Here is a 24,791-nt window from a genome sequence, read left to right as displayed (position 1 = left end):
TATAGGTGAGCACGAGGATTTTAAAATCCACATGGAATTTGACAGGAAGCCAGTGCAAGGACTCCAGGATAGGAGTAATGTGATCACTTGTACTTCTACTAGACCTGGTCAGGATTCTGTGTGCCAAATTTTGGACATACTGCAGTTTGTTCAAAGTAGATTTAGATACCCCAGCGAGTAGAGCATTACACTAGTCAATTCGAGAGAATACAAATGTGTTGATCAGCTTCTCAGCCACAGTTAGTGATAACATAGGGCGTAGTCTAGCGATATTTCTGAGGTGAAAAAAAATATGTTTTGACAATATGCTGCACATGTGGGTCAAATGCTAAGCCAGAATCGAATATCACCCCAAGGTTTTTCAATTTAGACTGAAGTTCAAGTACATCTACAACCATCTACAGATAGAGTTACAGGATTGGCTTTATAAAGTTGATGAGGGGTGCCAATAAGCATGACTTCAGTCTTGTCGCAGTTAAGATGAAGAAAGTTTTGAGTCATCCAAATTTTTATGTCAGAGATGCAATTAGATAGAATAGACAGCTACATCAGTGTCAGGTTTGGTATGGAATTATATTTGAGCATCATCAGCATAGAAATGATAGCTGAGGCCATGTGATCTTAAAAGCTGACCAAGTGGAAACATGTACATGCTGAAGAGCAGGTGGGGGCATTATTGAGCCCTGATGAACACCAAACTTAGCAAGACCAATTTCAGACCTATACCCATTAAGAGAGACAAAGTGACAGCGATCAGTGAGACAGCGATTTGTTCCTATCTCATTATTGAGCTCCTCACTACTATAGAAATGTCATTAATTAAATTCAGTGTGTTTGTATGCAAGTGAGCTCCTCCTTAGACTGTGTCCTGTGTCTTTGCCCTCACACCCAGCAGCTGCTGGACGTCCCAGTTGCAGTAGTGCAGTCGCTGTGGAGTCCCGCTGAGGGAGGTTTTTGTACGGCTGTGTAACACTGTGTGCGTGGCCAGTAACTGTTGATCTTGTGTAAACTCTGACAGTAATAATCTCCTGCATCTTCAGCCTGGATGCCAGTGATGGTCAAAGTGAAGTCAGTCCCAGATCCACTGCCACTGAAAAGACTTGGGATCCCAGAGTTTAGGGCATTTACATAATAAACCAGAAGTCTAGGAGTTCCTTCAAATTTCTGATGGTACCGGTTGTTTACATAAATCTTCCACACATTTTGTATCTTTCTACAGTATACCATTCTTAGCTTGAAAACAAATAAGGAAGGCAGAGATGAAGATGGCAATGAAGGTCATTGTTGCTGTGGGTTCTGTTGCCATGAAGGGCAGCTCTCAGTCATGAAGTGTTAAACTCACAGGGGTATAAACACTCCCAGAGCACTGAAGCATGTGCTGCCAATGCAAAGTGTCTCTTCGATGCAAATTGTTTTCATTTGAATCGTGGACACTTCAAGAAAAATGTTTGTCTTTGAATAGAGTAAGATTAGCAGTTTAGTATTAAAACATCCATGAAAAAACAGATTTATATGGAGAACATGATAAAGTACAATCAGCTGAGGCCATATTGTATGTGTTAAGGTATATTTTTTAAATAAATATATTTTTTAAATAAATTATTTTTAGAAATTATGGTTTGTAACTTCACTACATTTTTAGCTGAAGTCTGTTCTTATACTGTACACATACTGTATGTATGGCATTCCTATCCTATTGGTTCTGGTGATAATGACATGAAGGAGGAGTATATGAGAAATAATGAGAATTTATCATTTCATTGCAATACATCAAAATCCTATTCTTATAAATATGTGTAGTATTATGTTACTGTCTGTTGAGTTGCTTTGAAAATGGCAGTATAAAAATAAATACAAATCTGAGTTACAACTCCAGAGCAACATAAACAGAGCTTGTTGGCCACGCCTGAGAGGGAAAGTCAATTCTAGTGTTGTAGAGGAGATTTGACAACCAGACACCAGCAGTGAGATCATTGGAGCTGTCTGTTGAGGCACAATGAGGGAGCAGATGTTTCTCACTGTCAGGTGTTCAGACACCGGTGTCTGATGTTACTCTTATATTTCTGGCAGGTTGCTTGTGATACAAATGTAATCACAGTCACTGCCTGTGTGTAATCAAAATGAATTAGCTTGACTTCCTTATGAATAAATCAACTCGCTTTTGAACCAAATTAATGATGAAGTGTTCAAGAGGCACAAATGTCTTTTTTTCTTTAATCATAGTGATGTTCATCATTATGAACTAGAATGTGCATCATAACACCCAGACCCAGAACCCTAAATAAAACCTCCTTTTCCCTAAGGAAAACAGGGGGTGTATCCATGGTGCGCTGGTGTTCGGGGGAAGTGTGGCTGAGGCAAACAATCCGAGGGAATCCAAGGCAAATCAGAGAGTGTAGCAAATGTCCAAGACCAGGTAATCCATCCTGACAGACAAACAGAGTTAAAAGCCGGAGCGGGGGAATAAAAAGGGGGTAACAGGACCAGACGCTCCAGTCCCAGTCCCAGATGGTCAGGACACTATGGTGAAGCCGATGCCATCGAGTCACTTCTGGACTCCTGGGTAGGCGGGCTTCCAGGCGTCCATCTTCCAAAGCTGAGTCCAGATTGGCAGGAATGGCTCTTTTATAACACAGGGGGCAGGAACCGGAGGCAGGTGCAGGAGATAAGTACAAAACAAGGAAGGGCTGGAGCGTCCTTAAAGGAGGAGTTTACGATCATGACACATCCTTGCTCAGTATTAGGTTTTCACCTGAAAGTTATACATCCTGTTTTACTATGAGATTCTCTCTGCTGTCCCCTTTTGGCCCATGGACTTTTGCCTTGTCTTTTAACCACAATTTCTGGATTTTCCCTTGGATACTTATTGCTCCAAGACTTTTTGGCTTTTTGACCTATTGCTTGTTTGGACTTCAACCTTGTACTTCCCTGTTTCTTCTGCTTGCAGCTCTTTGAGTTCCCTGTATCTGCATAGGGTCCATCCCTGACTATAAGCTGCTCTCAGCGGAGCAGTATGGATAGAGGCAAAAATATACTGTAGAGGAAAACATGTTTTAATAAATTCAGTAATAGTGAATTAAAAATGAATAGAAAATTCACTCTTCTTTAGTGCCATGGCTCGAAGTCTAGAGCCACACTGAAGAAGTTTGACAGGAAGAGACTGAATGTCCTTAAGTGTTCCAGTCCCAGTCAAATCAAAGACTTGAATACCATAGAAAAGTGTTGGAGAAGCCTGACTGCTGAAGTTCATAATCAACCCTCAACAAACCAAGTGAGGACTGAAGCAGCTTTCCCAGGAAGAATAAATACGATTTTACTACACCATCCTGCTGTACACATTGAGGGACATGCACTGTATCCAGGAATGTTGACAATAGTATTTATTGTTAAATTAGTTTCCAACAGTGATTGCCTTAGGGGAATGAATACTGATGCTTCAGTAAATTTCACAGTCTTTGGCATCTTCGAAGATTTACGCTGATATTTATCCTCCTACACCTACTGTATAACAGAGTTCTTTTGAAATGCAATGAAAAAAAGCACTTGAAAAATTACATTAGACACATTACTTGGAATTCAACAAAAGCTGATATCATTGGCAGGAGGTACTGTACATGGTACTTTGCAGTACTACAGTTTTACTTGTACTTAATACTACTCATATGTATAAGTAGGAAAGCTTTGTGGTATGAAAAAAGCCTTAGGTTTTTTCAAATGTAAGAATATAATTATTTATTTCAGGCTTTAAAACCTAAAAATTGCTTGAATCACAAGACTAAACTAGAATCAATAGACCAAAAACTCCTGAAAAAGATCAACTGTGTTTTATTATTACTTTGTCACTTTTTGTACTGTAAATCAATGATAGACTATATATTAAACTTTATGAATTGTCTGTACCTATATAGTTTGTTAGATTATTGTATTGACATGTTGTATCTTAACAAAAACATTCTGAATGTGGGAAATGGCCTAATTTACAGAAAGACCTTATTTCTTAAAAATGGCGAGATTAGAAACAGATGCCACAATATCAGAAAAAATGTGCAAATTTGTCTTGTACTGTATGTGAAATTAATAACTGTGGGTAAGAGTGGGGATTTCTTGTACACTAAATAACTGAATAACAGAATACAGTATTAATATAAAAATATAGTATTTTCTCACTTTGTTAATTTTGTTTTTATGTTTGAATATGTACTTGAAGCTTTTATTTTCCCCGTTGTTTGAAAATAGTATAAATATGAAATTATAGGATTCCTCTAATATTTTTCTTCAATGTTAATCAAACCCCACCTACTGTACAGTATGTGGACTGGGGGCTCAGGATGAGCTGGGATATTACACAGGGTCACTATGAGCTCAGACGGTAGAGACAGTGAGAAACTGTAGGTGTGAGATGAGGACTTTAATAACATCACTGTTCTTTTTCACACAGACTGATTTTCAGATCTTGTGTTTGAGCTTTCTTTCTGTTACAGAGTATAGGAATGATTATGATCAGAATTGAATTAATTGTATGAAATACATTATAGAATATGCAAACACAAATTTTAATATTATACCTAAAAAGGATTATTTTGTACGGAAACGTATTGCTGCAACCAAGGGGAAAAAATCTCACCCTTATCTTATAATTAATGATCTTGTAATTATGAATTAGTAATTCTCATGTACTTCATGTGATAACGCAATAGCACAGTTGTCATATAAAACCTATAATATTTCTACGTGCAGACTTACAGTTTAAAGCAGTGGAACTGATTGCAGATGTACATAACAGAACCAGCGTTGCTTTAATCTCTAAATCCCACACAAGTAGTCCTCATGCTTGTAATGATTCTGTTCATATTTGCTTAAAATGGCAATTTCATTATGACTAAACCCCAGTCAAATGTAGATCCATACAAATTCTGCAGCGCTGGATATTGAGACCATCAATAAACCGAAAGTGCCAGCCGAGCTCACTGTAGCTTCTAAATGTGTTCAGGGGAACAGGTTGTACATACACTGACGTACAGTAAGCATTGCTATTTCGTAATTACGAGAAAACTATCTCGTAATTACAAGATAACAAATGACCACGTAATTATGAAATACCTGTACTTTTCTCGCAATTACTGTTATGCTGGGCATGTGGGTGGAAACGGGGCATGGCGAAGTAATTATTTCCGGAGCCTGTTCAGCAGTGAAGACTAAGGCGTTTATTGGATGATGACAATGGGAAATAGAAGGAGGGATGGTGAACGGCTGAGATGCACAGATGAAGCAGGTAGGAAACGGCAGGCAGGAGAGATCTGCAGGAATGGCAGATGGGTCTGGGATGAGGTCAGGGCGGGTTGATAGATGATTAGCGGTGGCAAGGTCTGGGAACTGGAGCTGGGAGACCAGAAACTGGGGGAAAAAAAAAACTGTAGTTACCTTCTGGAAACTGAAATAGAGAGCAAACAGACACTAGGGTTATTGACTCAATGTCTGAGCCCTGAGGAATACTTCTTCATGAAGCTGATAAGCCCAGCCTGATCTTGTTAGAGATGGTCCTGACGAGCTCCTTCCATGTGTGGAATGTGTCGTGGAATCGGATGGAATAATTGTGGGAGCATTGGAACTCGTCAGCGTATCACAATTATGAGATAAAGGGGCGTTTTTTTTCCCTTGGTGTCTGCAATGCACTTTCATACTTGTATATTTTATATTTTGTTTAATTTTTATTAAAATATTTTCATTTGGGGCATTTCAGTAATCCTTCTTCAGGTGCTTAGAAAGCAATGCAACCATTGGCACAGAAGAGACAAAGCCAACAATGAGAGAACTGAAGGGTGAGAACTGCAGGCTGTTCTGTTGGCTTTATCAAGTTGCTGTTGTACAGTGCAGGTAGCAGTGATCTGTCTCTGTTGTGATCAGCGTTGAAAACTGCAGTCTGTAACGATTGTGGTTAAATTTGACAATAAACACACCAGGAGAATGATCAAGAACTTCTCTGTCTTCAGGCTACTGCTTCATCTGATTCATTTTAAAAGATCCTGTGTCCTATGAACAGGCTAAGAAATAAAAAAATAGACTATTGCTTTCTCTTCTCAGTTATTGAAGTTATCATTAAACTATAAACTAAAACTATACATAATATTTAATATTGTTTATATTTAACTATATTTATTACAGCTATATTTTTATTTCTTTAAATTGTAAGAATGTATAACATTTATTTAGCTGTTAAATGTACAAATCATCTTTAATTTTCAGTTTCATTTAATAATGTGGATACATGTTTACCCAGTAATTTGATACTGATACCCTGTACTGCCATCAGTATTGGGTACTGCTACCCAGTAATGTGGGTAAAAAAAAATACTATAACATTAAGATAAAAGTTTAATACTGCTTCTCCTGCTGCACAGTGTGGAAGAGGGAAGTGATTAAAAATGCCACTGTGAAGCTGTTATGTGTCTGAGCCTGGAGTCATTGTTCACACATTAACAATATTCTAATCTCTATAGATACAGTAACTCATTTGTATGGGTAGAAATGGACCAAGTAAAGTCTGTGTAATTCTAGAAATCATATTTGACTTACCCAATAAATTAAAAATGAGTAGAAAATTAACTTTTCATTAGCACAATAACCCATAGCTCACGTCCAGAGCCACACTGAAGAGGTCTGACATGAAGACACTGAATGTCCTTGAGTGTTCCAGTCCCAGTCAAAGCCCAGACTGGAATTCCATAGAAAAGTGATGGAGAGGCTTGACAGCTAAAGTTCATAATCAAACCCTTAACAGACCAAATGAGGACTGAAGCAGTTTTGCCAGGAAGAACAAACAATTACACCATCCTGCTGTTCACATCTGAGGGAGACATACTGTATCCAGGAATGTTGACAACAGTAATTACTGCCAAATTTGTTTCTCAGCAATGCCTGCCTTAGGGGACTGAATACTGATGCCTCAGTAAATTTCCCCATCTATATCATCCTTGAAGGTTTCACTGGCATTTAGCCTCCTACACCTATAATAGAGTTCATTTAAAACTCAATGAAAATAAATGCTTGGAAAAAAACGAATTAGACATTACTTGGCATTCAACAAAATGTCTATATCATGAAGTATAAGATAAGATCACTTTATTGTCCATATACAATTTCTTGTTTAAATAATTATATAATAAATTTATTTTTGCATACCCCAGCTTGCTCTCCGGTGAGAGAGAGAAGCCTGGGGTCAGAGCGCAGGGTCAGCCATTTGTGGTGCCTCCGGGGGAAAGGCTTATGTGATAGAGACAACAGTACTTACACCACGCTCTCTTCTTTAATTTTCGTGGAGCTTTTCTCCGTTTCCAAGCCAGTCCACAATCCGTTCTCTCAATCCTTATTCAGTCCGAGTTCCAAAGTCCGTAAAGTTCCACCAATCCATGCCGTATCTAAATCGTAAACCGTAAACCGTAAACCGTAAACCTTTATTTCTTCCGTGAATCCGTTATCCTTAAATCTGTCCCAATACCAACCGACTTCCACTGTCTTCCACGCCGGTTCACTGTTTCCAGGGCATATATATTTTATTTCCTGCTGAGACACACCTGTATCTCGTTGTTTTTCGGCCTAATTCAAGTATAGTGAGCAAATCACTCCTGAAATACCTGTCCTGGATGACCCTTCCTCTGGTCATCTTACACATTGTATACAGTGCCCCTGGAGCAGATGGGGTTAAGGGCTTTGCCCAGGGGCCAAAAACCGGGGGTTAAAAAACCGAAAATTACGTGAATCACAAGTCCAAACTACAATCACAGACCTGAAACTCACGAAAAAAGATGAATTGTGTTTTATGATTACTTTGTCACTTTTTGTACTGTAAATCAATGAAAGACTTTATATTAAACTCTGTGAGTTGTCTGTACCTGTATAGTTTGTTAGATTATTTTATTGACATGTTGTATCTAAACAAATGCATTTAGAATATGGGAAAACCTAATTTCATAAACATTACAATATTTGAAACAAATACCACGATATCAGAAAAAAAATTGAATAAATTTATCTTTTATGTGAAATTAATAACTATGGATAACACTGGGGATTTCTTATAATGACAGTAAATAAGTAACAGAATACAGTACGGATATGAAAAAATATTTTAATTTCTCGCTTCGTTAATTCTGTTTTCATGTTTGAACATGTGCATGAAACTTATTTTCCCTATTGTTTGAAAATAGTATAAATATGAAATTCTTGCATTACTCTAATATTTTTCTTCAATGTCAATCAAACCTCATCTACACACTGAGTGTGGACTTGGGGCTCAGGATGATCTGGGATATTACACAGGGTCACTGTGAGCTCAGACAGTAAAGACAGTGAGAGACTGTAGGTGTGAGATGAGGACTTTAATAACTGTACATCACTGTTCTTTTTCACACAGACTTTCAGATTTATAAGCTGGGCTTTATGATCTTGTGTTTGAGCTTTCCTTCTGTTTTGGAGTGCATGACTGATTATTTTCAAATGAACACAATTGAATTAAGTGTATAAGTTATAGAATTTGCAAACACAAATGTTTATATTACACCTAGATCTTTTTTGTATATTTTATACTGTGTTTAATTATTAAAAAAATGTTTTAATTTAGGGCATTTCAGGAATCCTTCTTAAGATGCTTAGAAAGGAAGGCAACCATTGGCACAGAGGAGACAAATGCCAACAATCTGCAATAAACTGCAATGTGTTTTGTTGGCTTTATTGATGTGCTGTTGCACAGTGCAGGTAGCAGTGATCTGTCCCTCTTGTGGTCAGTTTTGAAATCTGCAGTCTGTAATGATTGTGTTTCTATGTGACAATAAACACACCAGAAGGAGAATCAAGAGCTTCAGTGTCATCAGGCTCCTGATTCATCTGATTGTCATTCTAACAGCCAGTGTCCTGTGAAAAGGCAGTCCCACATGTTAATAAGAAATTAACTCAGCAGCTTTTGCTTTCTCTTCTCAGTGATGGAAGTTATCATCGGAATAAACATAAACCATATATAATATTGTTTAAAATGCTAAAAAGATGTACTTTTAAATTTTGTCAAGAATGAATAACATATTATCTGCTTACTGTAGTTGTTCAAAGCACAAGTCACTAATTATTTTTCATTTTCAATTTCATTTTATAATGTGGATACATGTAGAAGTAATTTGGGTAAAAAATGACTATAACATTAATATAAAAGTTTAATACATTATGTACAAACTTAGTGGTGCTCGGTTCACTTGCAGCAGCTCTGCAGCTGTTCTCAGTCTCAGTCCTCTGTGGTTCCTGTTGATGAGCCAGAGCAGCTCCTGTAGAGCTGAGGGAGGTGTTTGTACAGACGTGTATCACTGTGTTACCCGCTATTGCTCTGCTGACAGTAATAATCTCCTGCATCTTCAGCCTGGACTCCAGTGATTGTCAGTGTAAAGGCTGTTCCAGACCCACTGCCAGTGAATCTATCAGGAACCCCAGACTGACAGTTTGTTGCCAAATAAACCAGGAGCTGTGGAGCCTGACCAGGTTTTTGCAGGTACCAGTGCAGGAAGCTGCTAACAGGCTGTACAGCTGATAGAGACAGAGCTTCCTAGCAGAACAGACTGAGCTGGAGACTGAGTCAGAGCAATCTGCCCACTGGACTCTGGAGTTGAAATGGAAAAAAGAAAGAGTATTAATACTTGCTTGTTATAAACATTTGCTGTTTTTACACACTGATCTTCTAAAAATTAGGTTAAATATTTTGGCACAATAATGAAAATCACGACTGCTTCAGTACTTCAGTACTGTATATCAGGAAAAAATTACATCTGTATATTCATCTTCAGTAATGAGCTCAGATAGAATTAAATTAACTGGAACATAGGGTAATTGATTAAATTGATTACGTTGTTTCAAATAAACACTTTGACTGTGCTGTGTCCAGTTAAAAAATTACAATAAATATCTTTCTTAAATATCACCACAATGTTTGGCTAAACTTGTGACCTCTGAGCCTAAGCATGAGAGTCCTTGTCAGTTCTGCAATGAGAAACCAATAATAACATTGTTTCTGTGAGTGGTGCTTGTAGAGCAGGAGTCTGCAGACCTTCCTCTGTATCAGGGATCCATTAGCTGTCCTGTAGGAGGTGCTCTCCTATTAATAGGGTCTGCGACACAGCGGTCATTTTTTTCACCTGAAGTCCCGCTAGTCACAACTAGGGGGGACCGGAGGACGAATAACTACACTCTCAGTGCTCAGTGAACTAATTATAATTAATAATTGGTTATACTTATATAGCGCTTTTCTGGACACTCCACTCAAATCACTTTACAGGTAATGGGGACTCCCCTCCACCACCACCAATGTGCAGCATCCACCTGGATGATGCAATGGCAGCCATAGTGCGCCAGAACGCTCACCACACACCAGCTCTCAGTGGGGAGGAGGGCAGAGTGATGAACCAATTCAAAGAGGGGGATTTTAGGAGGCCATGACTGGTAAGGGCCAATGGGAAATTTTGCCAGGATGCCAGGGTTACACCCCTACTCTTTTCGAGAAACACGCTGGGATTTTTAATGACCACAGAGAGTCAGGACCTCGGTTTTACATCTCATCCGAAGGACGGAGCCTATTTACAGTATAGTGTCCCCGTCACTATACTGGGGCATTAGGACCCACATGGGCCACAGGGTGAGCGCCCCTGCTGGCCCCACTAACACCTCTTCCAGCAGCAGCCTTAGTTTTTCCCAGGAGGTCTCCCATCCAGTTACTGGCCAGGCTCAAACCTGCTTAGCTTCAGTGGGTTGCCAGTTATAATAATAATAATAATAATAATAATAATAATAATAAACTTTATTTTATATAGCGCCTTTAAAGTTGGCTTCTCAAAGCGCTTTACAGGATGACAATAACAAAAAATAAGAAGAACACACAAGATAAGACACAATTACAATTACAACAATACAACAATAACAATAGAGGAGACCATGGAAGGTGGTACTAAGAAGAGCAGAGGGGTGAAGAATGGAACTAGTTAAGTAAAGGCTTTTCTGAAGAAGAAAGTTTTGAGTCTGGATTTGAAGGAGTTTAGAGAAGGTGACTCTCTGATATCAAAGAGTTCCAGAGCTTTGGGGCATAACAGGAGAAGGCCCTGTCACCCATACAATGTAGACGGGCTTGGGGGACAGTATGGAGGGCAGAATTTGAAGAGCGGAGGTTGCGAGGTGGGGAGTAGGGCGATAATAGTTCAGACAGGTATTGAGGTGCCAAGCCATGTAGAGCCTTATAGGTGAGCATGAGGATTTTAAAGTCTACATGGAATTTGACCGGAAGCCAGTGCAAGGACTCCAGGATAGGAGTAATGTGAAAACTTGCACTAGACCTGGTCAGGATTCTGGCTGCTGAATTTTGGACATACTGCAGTTTATTCAGAGTACATTGAGATACCCCAGCATTGCAGTAGTCAATTCGAGAGAATACAAATACAGTGCCTTGCGAAAGTATTCGGCCCCCTTGAACTTTTCAACCTTTTGCCACATTTCAGGCTTCAAACATAAAGATATAATTTTTTTATTTTATGTGAAGAATCACCAACAAGCGGGACACAATTGTGAAGTGGAAGGAAATCTATTGGATTTTTGAAACTTTTTTAACTAATAAAAAAATGAAAAGTGGGGCGTGCAAAATTATTCGGCCCCTTTACTTTCAGTGCAGCAAACTCACTCCAGAAGTTCAGCGAGGATCTCTGAATGATCCAATGTTGTCCTAAATGACTGATGGTGATAAATAGAATCCACCTGTGTGTAATCAAGTCTCTGTATAAATGCACCTGCTCTGTGATAGTCTCAAGGTTCTGTTGAAAGCGCAGAGAGCATCATGAAGACCAAGGAACACACCAGGCAGGTCCGTAATACTGTTGTGGAGAAGTTTAAAGCCGGATTTGGATACAAAAAGATTTCCCAAGCTTCAAACATCCCAAGGAGCACTGTGCAAGCGATCATCTTGAAATGGAAGGAGTATCAGACCACTGCAAATCTACCAAGACCTGGCCGTCCCTCTAAACTTTCAGCTCAGACAAGGAGAAGACTGATCAGAGATGCAGCCAAGAGGCCCATGATCACTCTGGATGAACTGCAGAGAACTACAGCTGAGGTGGGAGAGTCTGTCCATAGGACAACAATCAGTCTTACACTGCACAAATCTGGCCTTTATGGAAGAGTGGCAAGAAGAAAGCCATTTCTCAAAGATATCCATAAAAAGTCTCGTCTAAAGTTTGCCACAAGCCACCTGGGAGACACCCCAAACATGTGGAAGAAGGTGCTCTGGTCAGATGAAACCAAAATCGAACGTTTTGGCCACAATGCAAAACGATATGTTTGGCGTAAAAGCAACACAGCTCATCACCCTCAACACACCATCCCCACTGTCAAACATGGTGGTGGCAGCAATATGGTTTGGGCCTGCTTTTCTTCAGCAGGGACAGGGAAGATGGTTAAAATTGAGGGGAAGATGGATGCAGCCAAATACAGGACCATTCTGGATGAAAACCTGTTGGAGTCTGCAAAAGACCTGAAACTGGGACGGAGATTTATCTTCCAACAAGACAATGATCCCAAACATACAGCAAAATCTACAAAGGAATGGTTCACAAATAAACGTATCCAGGTGTTTGAATGGCCAAGTCAAAGTCCAGACCTGAATCCAATCGAGAATCTGTGGAAAGAGCTGAAAACTGCTGTTCACAAACGCTCTCCATCCAACCTCACTGAGCTCGAGCTGTTTTGCAAGGAAGAATGGGCAAGAATTTCAGTCTCTCGATGTGCAAAACTGATAGAGACATACCCCAAGCGACTTGCAGCTGTAATCGCAGCAAAAGGTGGCTCTACAAAGTATTAACGCAAGGGGGCCGAATAATTTTGCACGCCCCACTTTTCATTTTTTTATTAGTTAAAAAAGTTTCAAAAATCCAATGGATTTCGTTCCACTTCACAATTGTGTCCCACTTGTTGGTGATTCTTCACATAAAATAAAAAATTTATATCTTTATGTTTGAAGCCTGAAATGTGGCAAAAGGTTGAAAAGTTCAAGGGGGCTGAATACTTTCGCAAGGCACTGTATATTGATCAGCTTTTCAGCCACAGTTAATGATAGCATAGGGCGTAGACTTGGGATATTTTTAAGGTGAAAAAAATATGTTTTGACAGTATGCTGCACATGTGGGTCGAATGTTAAGCCAGAATCGAATATAACCCCAAGGTTTTTCCATTTTGATTGAAGCTCAAGTACAGAGCCATCTACAGATAGGGTTACAGGACTGGCTTTAAGAAGTTGATGGGGGGTGCCAATAAGCATGACTTCAGTCTTGTCGCAGTTAAGATGAAGGAAGTTTTGAGTCATCCAAATTTTTATGTCAGAGATGCAATTTGATAGAATAGAGACAGCCACATCAGTGTCAGGTTTGGTATGGATGTATATTTGAGTATTGCCAGAGTAAAAATGAACGCTGAGGCCATCTTAAAAGCTGACCAAGTGGGAACATGTAAATGCTGAAGAGCAAGGGGCCCAGTATTGTGCTGCAGAGTGATATGGCTGCTGGTACTGAACTGCACTATCCCAGTGCTCTGAGAGCCGTGTGGGAATTCTGTCAAAACAAAATGACCGGCAACTGGACCTGTTGACAGGGTCACCTACAAAAGATTCTCACACGGCTGCTTCAGTGTTCAGTACAGAACCTCACCTCTGCTCTTCAGACACAGGCGTAATTTTCCATTTCACAAGAAGAACAAAGGTCTTCTGTCTTCTTTGTCGAGACTAGTACTACCTTGGCTTGTGTCATTTCCTTTAAGCCTCAAAATAATCAAACGAAAGATCCCTAAGCTGGTCCTCTGGCTCTCACTCAAGGGGTATTGTTCTGAGACCACTGTCAAAGCAGGACCAGAGTTATTCCAGCACCACAACCCTGTTACAGGTGTTCAGTCAAATTCTTGAGCTGCTGGTTATTAAAGACCCGTGACACAAGAATGTTTACCACGGCATCCAATAATATGAATTTGCACAAACAATAATAACTCTATTTACTTATCTTGAAGAGTATGAATCCTGAGTAAGTGGACTGATTGATCCTGCAAGTTAGACCAGTGTAGTTCAAGTTCAAGCTCAAAACTTTATTGCCATAACAAATAGTTGCATGAAATTTGGTTTGGAAAGTTCACACAACTAAATGCATGCAATAAAAATACTACATAAACCCAATAACACAAAATACATCAACCCAACATATGTATTTTATGTGGGTAGCTGCGTCAGCATGTGTAGGCTGCAAAGGAACAAGTAATAGGTTTATTCCATGCTGAAAAAAAGAAGAGAGATAAAACACAACGTTGCGGCCATGGAACCTTCTTCGGGTGTTTTTCTTATTTTGAGCTTATTAAAATATTTATTTGTGATTCCTGAGTGACTAATCAGCCTTTTGCATAAAACACAACAATTCAAACAGCATATATACAGCAGTAACAGATCCTCCTTGAGTTGTTTTACTGAGGTTTTCCCAAGCTCAGGCAGTAACAAATTCAGTGTTATTATCCCTGCCCTCATGTTATTTGGTCTTTATCCTTCATTTTTCTTGCCTCACTCTCTTGTAGATGTTTTTACATCTCTAATAACCCGGAGTTTAGCCCAGCAGACACTGTTGGGCCCAAGGCTGGTGATACAATACATGTGATATAATGAATGACATAAAGTACTGGCAAATCCTACAGCAAAACATTTTTGACTCACTAAACTAAACAATGGGTAAAAATTCACTCTCCATTATGAATAGTTACCTGAAACACAAGGCCAAAACAAGGCCAAAACCTCACTGAAGAGGTCTGACTAGAAAAGATTGATTGTCCTTGAGTGTTCCAGTCCCAGTCAAAGCCCAGACTTGAATCCCATAGAAAAGCGATGGAGAAGCTTGACAAGTTTGGATCATTAACTAATTCTGCCAAGAAGAATGACAACATGTACAGTACACTATCACACAGTGCAAATCCAGAACAGACCTGTCCAAACCTGTAACCTACTGTATGTAATAACTGGGCTGGTGATGAATTCTACATGCAGGCAGGTAGACAAGTGAGCAGGAAGGCAGACAAGAAAACAGGCAGTGACTGTTTCCTGTATGGAGCTATGGGAATATGTGTAATGGTAGTGTAGTAGAGCAAGATGTGTACTGTATATTGTATACTGTGCATATTTGTGCACACCTAGGACAATTGTTTGTATTTAATTTGGTTTGATTTTGTGTTGTTTAGTTTTGTATGGTGATGCCAAAAGACAAATGTCCACCCTTTTGGAAGGAAAATAAAGGTATATCTTATCTTATCTTATATTATTAATGAAATTCAGCTTTTGTCTCAGTTCAATTGCTTCTTTATGCAGTAGACTATGTTCTGTTTCACTGTCTTCATCTCAGGAGGCCCCAGCTTCAGCAGCGCAGTCGCTGTGCAGTCCTGCTGAGGAAGGTTTTTGTACAGCTGTGTAACACTGTGTGAACAGATTTTTACTGTTAATGTAGTGGTAACTCTGACAGTAATAATCTGCTGCATCTTCAGGCTGGGCTCCTGTGATGGTCAGTGTGAAGCCACTCCCAGATCCACTGCCACTGAAACAACTTGGGGTCCCAGAGCTCAGGGAACTTTCGAAATAAATCAGAAATTTAGGAGCTCCTTCAGATTTTTGATGGTATCAGGTCATATGTTTACCTAGTGAGTTACTGTAAACTGGACTGCTGGTCTTACAGCTCACAGTGAGTGTCTGTCCTGGGAGAACTGATCTCACTGATGGAGTCTGAGTCACAGTAACCTGTCCACTGGACTCTGAAAGGAAAAATCAGAAATAAAAGCAGAAACAGGTACATAGTTAATTAGAATATTGGTCAAATTTGTAGTGGGATACTTGTTTACATGTTCCACAAATGTTGTATCTATTTCCAGTAAGCCTATCTTACCTTGAACGCAGAGAAAGAGAACAAAGATGAAGATGGAGGTGAAAGTCATGGTTGCTGTGGGTTTTGTTGGCATGAAAAGCAGCTCTCAGTCATGAAGTGTTAAACTCACAGGGCTATAAACACTCCCAGAGCACTGAAGCATGTGCTGCCAATGCAAACTGTCATTCTTAGAATAGTACACCTTTGTAGAAATGCAGTTATCAGAAACTGATTACAAGACAACAAAAACAATTGGGGGTAAATTAGTCTTACAGTATATAAGTTTCAGCATTGTGCCTAATTTCTTGAAATCAGGTGAAAAGCTTGTGTGGAGGATCACACACAGGAGATAACTGTCACGAAACAGTTCTTTCTGGGCCCTATACAGATGACACGATCCGGAAATGTGAGGAAACACTGGGGAAAAAGTCATACAGGAGAGGGTATGGAGACAGGGGGCGTGTCCAAGGGGTGCAGGTGTCCAGGGAGAGTGATTCCGGGGCGAACAATCCATGAGAGAATCCAAATGGGTAATCTAAGACAGAAGGTAGAGTCCAAGGCGAGGGGATCCATCCAGAGAATAAAACCATGAACCAGGTCTGGACCGGCGGGGCGGGGAATCAGGAACAGACAGTTAAAACCATAATAGAGCCAGACGCAGCAGGACCCCGGGCTCTCACGAAGCAGAATTCAATGAGGAACCAGGAGTGACGTCTGCGTCTGGCTTTTAAGGTGGAACGGAAATAAGAAACAGGTGCAGGTAATGGGGCAGAACAAGGAAGGGCTAGAGCGCCCTTAATTGTGACAATAACTTTGGGGAACAGAGGAGGGCATCTTGTGATGCCACTATGTAACTAAAAGAATACAAGTATGAAATGATACAGTCTTAAATGTATGTGTGAATCTCTTTGAATCTTTTTCCCTAATTACTTGAAAACAGAAATAGAATAAAATATTCCAAGAAATTATATTTTCCTCCAATCTCAGACAAACCCCACCTACTGTATCTATTGTTGTGATTTATGGAGTGTGGGCTGTGGGCTCAGGATGAGCTGGCATATTACAGAGGGTCACTGTGGGCACAGACCGTAGTGGATCCTCAGAGAGACAGTGAGTGACCATACTGTTATGAGATGAAGACAATAATAACATTACTGTACTTTTTCACACCAGCTCATATAAATATTTAGAAGTATATATAGTATATGGATTTTATGTTTGTTATTTAAACAATATTTAATGTGAACATACAGCAAGTGAGTGAACTTTTTGTTACAGTGCAAAACCAGATACTGTACTTTTCAAATTAAAAGAATTTACTTGAGTGTAAAAAATCCATGATGTAATTTACTCAAAAGGACAATTTAATGGTGTACCCAAGACTCAGAACACAAAAAAGTATGTTAATACAATTTCAGAGAAGAGTCCTTCTTCACATGATTAGAAATAAATGTAATCACTGGCTTAGAAGAGAAAATTCCAACAACGGGAACTCTTGTATGCTATGAGAACTACAGGGTTATTTTCTTTGCTTTATGAATGTGCTCTTCCAATAAAGAGGCAGTGATCTGTCTCCCTCTTTTGGCCAGCATTGTCATTGATAAGAAATAACCATTCTAACTAAGTGTGCATAAATTATTAGTCTTTTCACCAAACCTGTGCCAGTGATCAAAGAATTCTAGATGAAATTTCCAGGGTGGTTACTGATAGGGACCAGAAGGGGAGGTCAACTCAAAGAGTATGAGTGAACACCAGAGGACAGATGTGGACCTGTTCCTGCGGCTGAGCTGGAGGAGACTGAGCCCTTACAGCAGGGTGCTGACGGAACTGGCTGTTTTGCTGATGGTCCAGGAGGTGCCTGAGGAGATGGTAGTGAAAGAGGTTTACTGACTCTTCAAAGCCAAAGGGCCAACATTTACTAGAAGGGGTGCTATCTGGATGCCCGTGGCCAAACTTCCGTACTAGTGATACAGTACCTGTCACTCAGAAATGCCCAGTAGAGAAGGTCCAGACCCTCTACTGCAGGTACAAGCAGGGGCAGCTTTGGAATATGAGGGAGTAGAATAGAGCAGCATGCTGTCTGTGCACGGAGGGCTGGGATATCACAACATCAAGATGGCCTATGTCATGAAGAGCCTGGGGTGGTTAGGCTACGCATTCTGAGGACACTGAGTAGAGCAGACTCTTTCTTTCAGAAGTATGACCTCAGATCGCTATGTACTCAGCTCTACCAAGAAATTAGGGTTCCAGTTTGGCCAAACTGCACCTAGAGGAAGGATCCATTCAGCAACGACTAATTGGGTTCTGGTTCTTATTCTCAGTCCACACCTGGTCTAGGATATAGCTTCTACATGTAGCCGTGGATGTTACTGGATACTGAGCAATGGGATAAGGACTAAAGCTACTTAAAATAGAGAAAGACAGAGAATGTGAGGATTGAATGAGACAGATGAGTGGTGAGGTATTCTGTAAAGGTCTACACCTTCTTAAAGGGGACGAATGAGAAGCTGGAAACATAACACTGGAAAGCTAGAATTTAACAACATATCTGAATCATCTATAGAAGCCATTTCTGAGAGAGATGTTATCGAAGGCTGGTTGAGAGATAGGGGTGGAATAAAAATGTTTATTAGACCTGTGGTGATCAATAGGACAGAGGGTGGTGCTGTCCTATGTGATATCACATAAATGTGATATGTAAAATAATGTTTTTTTATTATTGTTATAGAGAAACATGATCAGATTTACCCCGGTTCAGAAAAAAAGATCTAAAGTATACTAGTTAAGAAAAATAAATCTAAACGGGGAGAAAGCTATGCTGAAAGTTTATTAAAATACTTAGAAGACAAAGATATCAATTTATTTTAGTTAAAATTGTATATATCACCTTTAAAAGTGGAATCTCAAAGCAAAGTACATACCCAACACTGATTGTACCCATCTGTCATGCTAATAAAACACCTTGAATTTAATTGAATTGAGGGAGAGAGGGGGGGAGGGCGAGCGAGATAACCAGGACGTAAGGCAAATAAGATACACTCCACAGACATTCACAACAGCGACATATTATAAAACGTTTGCACATATAGTTAAGTTATTACTTGGTTTTCAAAGTGCAATGAAATACAATATTGTTGTTGTTGCTGTTCTTGTTGTTTTTATCCTGTAAAGCGTTTTGAGGAGCCACCTTTAAAGGCGATATATACTGTAAAAGCGCTGATTCTTATGGAATGTGTTCTGCTGGGGATTCAAATTTTTTTTTATTTTTTTTAATCACGTATCTAAGGAGATCTCAGTATAACTTTGTTCATGCACAAACAGTGGCATGTTACATTATTAATTTGGGTGTCTCCTCTTGCCAGAAAGCTCTAAATTGCATTTTGAGTGTCACAGTTTAAATAATTTTCGGTGTTGGAAATTATGAAACGCTCTGTTAAAAGCAAGGGAATTTTTGTGTCCGTTACAGTAAAAGAAAATGCCTGATAGAGTAGGGCTTGGACAGATTCCAAGTGCATTTTTGCAATCGGCCTTATTTATGGGTTGCAATTTAAAAAAAGTCAAAAACCGCGCTCAAAATGCAATTTAGAGCTTTCTGGCAAGAGGAGACACCCAAATTAATAATGTAACATGCCACTGTCTGTGCATCAACAGGGTTATACTGCTATTCCCTTAGATACCCGATTAAAAAAATAAATAAAAAATGTTTTGAATCCCCGGCGGAACCGGGCATCCATATGAATCAAGTAACAGGTTTATTCCATGCTGAAAAAAAGAAGAAAGAAAAAACATTCCATAAGAATTGACTGAGCTCCGCTCTGTACCACACAATGATCCCCCCAGAGTCTCTGCCCCGGGTTATTTGGGTTTTTTGACAGAGGGTAAAAAACTCTCTCTCCCTGTGTATTGTCCGTTTTTTTGTGCTGTCCTTTGACAAAACAAGGCTCGCCAGCTAATGTGAATCGAAACCTGTTTTTCTAGCTTTTAAAGTCGTGCGATGTGTAAGCCACAATTCAAATAGAGAAAAAAGAGCTGACTGACAAGATTTAAGATGTGGCTGTCAATGTTGGATTAAAAAAAACACATTGCCCGACGTTTGTTGCATTGCTTGAAAAATAACTTTATTTCGAGAGACTGGATAAGTAATTCAAGTGTTTTTTTTAACTTCCTGAAAAACAACTAATAATTTAACTATATGTGCAAACGTTTTATGATATGTCGCCGTTGTGAATGTCTGTGGACATGTGCTGGCTGGACAGGAGGCTCTACTGTACACAGAGAGGGGCGGGAGGAGGGGACAAGCCGATACATACTCTTAGAGTTTGATTAATAGGGAATATAATACAAAAATATAGTACTAAAAATAAGATACACTCTACAGACATTCACAACGGCGACTGTCAGAAGATAGGACACAGCAGCTCAGGCACCTGCTGAATGGAAAAGGGGCACTTTAATGTTCTGTATGGCTAATACTAAAGCCAATACTTCAATACTTTAATATTCTTTTCTGTATGTTTAACAATAGTGGGTACTGGCCTAATTCGTCCCTGCTCCTGTTGTTAGGTGTTAATGTGTTGTTAAGTGTGAATTTGTACCTGTTTCCCTGAGGTCTGGCTTTTTTTCTGGAAAACCATAACTCTGGACTTGTCCAGATTGACTGTCAGCGCCCAGGTCTGACAGTAATGCTCCAGCAGTGCCAAGTTCTGGCGCAGCCTCTGTTCTGTGGGCGACAGCAGGACCAGGTCGTCTGCAAAGGGCAGGAACTCGATTTCCATAATTAATGCAGATCAGTAAATCAAGGGACAAAACAATTATTGCGCCCGGGTCCTCAATGGGCTTTGACGTGCTAATGCGTTGGTTTAACACTCCGGGTGTGGCAAGCCTCTAATGTCTCCCGACTTCAGCAAAAGGCACCCGCCTTTCATTGGAAGACAATGAACATTCTAGCCGTACATGTGAATATAGCATAAATACACCAAGGGATTGGGTGAGCTCCCATCACAAAAAAAACTGCGAACCTGCACTACAGCGACCACAGTACAGTATGGAGACCAAGACCTTTTACGGGAAGAGACGGGGTGCTTCTACCGCCCCAGCTTCCAAGGAGCGAAGGGTAAGCAAATACAGCAGACTTCATCTGAAATACGCGATTACAGCGCATATTACAAGGTATTATTGCCGTTTTGAATTTTAAATTCAATTATAATTATTTCTTCGTAGCCTGTTCTTCAAGAAAACACCCCACGGGCGAAACGATCTACCACCAGGACAGTAAAAAAGAAAGCGGTAAGACGGAAAAAAAGAAAAGTTTATTTTGACTTCTGTTCCGCGACTGATGAATACTACTGTGTGACTTTATTTCTTACATGAATTATGTTATTTTGCCACAGGCCGTGGGTCTCTGCTCTCGGCCACTGGCCAGGGTGCCAACCTGTAGAAGCAGCACCTGTATGGAGACATTTCGGCAGCAGCGGGAGCATTACGATGCATTACTGGGGAGGATTGGGAGGCTAGAGTTCCAGCAGTCAAACAGTTGAGCAGCTGTCTCCCGAAAAGTGCCTCTCCCCGCCGCGCAGGCTGCAATGCCTGGCGGAAGCTCTGCCCCCCGCAGAGCACACACCGCCTCAGGACACTCCATCCCGGCCTCTCAGTTCACCACCACGCAGGAATCTGTTGATGCTGTCCCCGCCGGCTATCTCCCCCCAGGAAGCACAGCGGAATTCACAGATGCCAGTGGGACGAATAATTCTCCCAGATGTCCAACTGCTACTCATCACCCAGGAGATGGAGGGGGGGTTGTACTTGCAGTGCATCGGCATAGACGGGAAAGCAAGAGCCGACCGCTATGCCGCCCTCGTGTTTCGAAATCTTGTGACTTTTGAAATTTAGTGGGGGTGGACCACGTCTGTAAATTTCAATGGGTCCAGAGGCAAAAGTGCCTTGCCTTGCAATCTCCGGGAAACCATTAGTACGATGGTGAATCGGAGATTCTCAACCCTTGCTGCGTACGACTGGAAAAGAATTCGTGATCGGATCAACGAAATGCTTCGTAGGAGGAGGCGGTCTTTTCCTCTTGTCTAACAGTCTGTCCACAAACAAAACATTTCTGTTAGACAAGAGGAATTGAAAAAAAACAATTTTGTCAATGAAAACCGGTGTGTGTGTCTCTCCCTGCTGGATGTCCCTCTCACAAACTGCTGAATGAATAAAATAATTTTATTGAAAACGAGTTTGCGATTGTCTGGTCTTTAAATTCTTGAGATACGTGATTCCATATTATATTCCCTTTTAATCAAATTCTAAAAGTATGCTTGTTGACTCCGGTATAGCGTTAGTTAAAGACTTCGATGCTTAAAATGTTTAGGGAGAAATGGAATACAGGTGTGTATGTTTTCTTTAAAGTACCGAGACCAGCCATATACTGTATGTTTAAGTTCCAAAATTAATATCGTTTATGGGCTTCACACGCGTTCCAGTATGCTCAGGCACTAAGTAAAAGGAGATGCTTCGTATTGCTTGACTAATTTTAAAAACTAAGTTATAAATGCAGACGCTCCCTCGATGCGCTGCTCTGGTGCGTCGGCTCCTACACAGTGCCTGTCTGCCGTAAGCGTTACAATATACTAAATACTAAATACTAAAGCCAATACTAGCTCAATGGGCTTTGACGTGCTAATGCGTTGGTTTAACAGTCCGGGTGTGGCAGGCTTCCAATGTCAACTCGACTCGATTGGAAGACAATGAACGTATTTTAGCCGTAAATGAATTAATAGCAAACATGGTTTACATAAAATACATTTTTCCAAGAAAGTTTATAATAATAAGATCTATAGTTGAAATCTGAGCCTACTTTAAAAATAAAGGAAAAGCATTTTCAGAGAGCAATCACGCTGTGTTTATGTAGAAAAAGTGATTAGGTTTATGAGCAATCTAATTACCTATTCGCTTAAAATTCTAAAAGTATGCTTGTTGACTCCGGTATCACGTTAGTTAAAGACTTCGAAGCTTACAATGTTTAGGGAGAAATGGAATACTGGTGTGTATTTTTTTCTTTAAAGTACCAAGACCAGCTATATACTGTATGTTTACGTTCCAAAATTAATATCGTTTATGGCCTTCACACACGTTACAGTATGCTCCTATTCTTTTTATGCTCAGCTACTAAGATTTCCCTTCAGTGGTAAAATTCAATATCTACAACGGGCACAGTAAAGACGTTTACAGTAAGTCTTTCTACAACAGACCAACGGACCATGAGTGCCCCTGTCGGTCAACCAATCACGCACCGCGGTACCCCATGTCATCATACCTGCGGTACGTGTCTGTACCGCTCACTTTGAATGGCTGCATCTGTACATATCATTTCATAATATCACAAGTGTGTGAATGTAAGCATTCCAAAAGTCATAGAGACCTAGATTATCCATAATTCCAGTCTATGTAACCCGACAACACTATGGAACACTAGTATAGAGTACAGTAGATGCACACATCATGAAAAGTAACATCCCTGCTCCTCTATGTCATGGCCAGCAGTGTGTTGGTTGGTGCGCATGCACGAGTGTATGTGAAAATAATATTCATAATATTCAGGCTTGTTCCTAACCCTTGTCTGGTTTCAGCTCATTGTCCTTTTCTTTTTTCTTTCATACAGTAGTTTTCTCCTGGTGCCTCTGTGTTTACATTTCAATACCTTTTCTCTTATTTGTCCCTCAGATTGCCTTCCTGGTTTCTGAATTTGGCTTGTCATTGGACTTTGTCTGTGCATTCAGTATAGTCTTTTCGTTATTACTCTAGTTCCTAGCCTGTTTGTACTTGTACCTGCACAGGGTCTAGGCAGTTCTTACAACACCCAGGGCAGCTGAATGCCAAGGACATCTTATATGACATTTCAAACCCTTTTGTAAAGTCCTACAGTAAATGACGAAAGTCTCAGAATTAGTGATGGTGGTCAGGAATACACACGGTACTGCATGAAGAAAATGTAAATCCATTCTATATAGTAAAATAATTAAAAGAAAAAAATCAAACCTCATTGATTTAAATTACACAGAGAATAAATAATAGCTTTGCATTAATATTTTGCACGCTGTGTGTATAAATTGATGAAAAGGGATTGCACCCATACAAAAATGCTGTTAAGTGCAAAACAGATTCACCAGGTTGTGGGTATCAGAACAGACAAAAATCAGTTTATCAAGGTGTTTCAGTTTATGAGAAACACTTTGAAGTGATCTTTAAAGTTCAGTCCTACTCAGATTCTGCTTGCAGTTATCATCCCTGCTGACCTCACCCAGCTGAGAGAACTGCATACTACTGTCAGCCCTTCATGAGTGATGGGCTTCCTGCGACCCCTAGTGGTTCAGCCACTGTAACTACCACCTCTCAACAGTTTCCTTGTGCCATCTCGGAACTCATGTCACAAAACACTCATTCCTCCTAACTAGCTGTTGAAAGTAATGAAGAGTTTTGAAAGAGGGCAGCACCGGTCACTTCTAAGGTCCGACTTAGCATTGTCTTATAATTTACACCTCTAAACTGATTACATTAGAAACATTCAATCACACATATTGCTCTCTAGGTTTACTTTAGAAACACTCAAATTGAAATCAAATAACCTTAGATGTATTACTACTCAATTACTCTTTTGCAAAGTAATAACAATTACCAGTCCAACTGAAATATATTAATATTTTTGCCGTTTAAAAAGAAATACATTTGGATTTGTATGATATCCATCTATTGATAAAGATATGGATGCATTAATGCATTATGTCGACAATGATTAATATGTTCAAAACATAACTCAAAGCCTATTGGGGTCAAAAAAGGGACAATGGACATGGT

At 39.9% G+C, this 24,791-nt stretch overlaps 1 protein-coding gene and 1 long non-coding RNA gene across 2 annotated transcripts in view; one reads left to right on the top strand and one right to left on the bottom strand.

Moving 5' to 3' along the window:
* LOC148646899 (protein NLRC3-like) overlaps positions 1–24,791 on the top strand; it is a 1,251,308-nt gene that overhangs the window by 907,083 nt on the left and 319,434 nt on the right. The window lies entirely within an intron of this gene.
* On the bottom strand, positions 5,182–7,508 carry LOC148646903 (uncharacterized). Its single transcript, XR_015927774.1, has 2 exons — positions 7,289–7,508; positions 5,182–5,394 (listed from the first exon to the last, which is right to left on the bottom strand). It is a non-coding gene; the product is annotated as an uncharacterized LOC148646903 (long non-coding RNA).

The sequence above is a fragment of the Lepisosteus platostomus genome, chromosome 16, assembly GCF_059453375.1.
Source record: "Lepisosteus platostomus isolate fLepPlt1 chromosome 16, fLepPlt1.hap1, whole genome shotgun sequence".
NCBI classification, from domain to species: Eukaryota; Metazoa; Chordata; class Actinopteri; order Semionotiformes; family Lepisosteidae; genus Lepisosteus; species Lepisosteus platostomus.
This window is presented reverse-complemented; position numbering and strand designations above follow the sequence as displayed.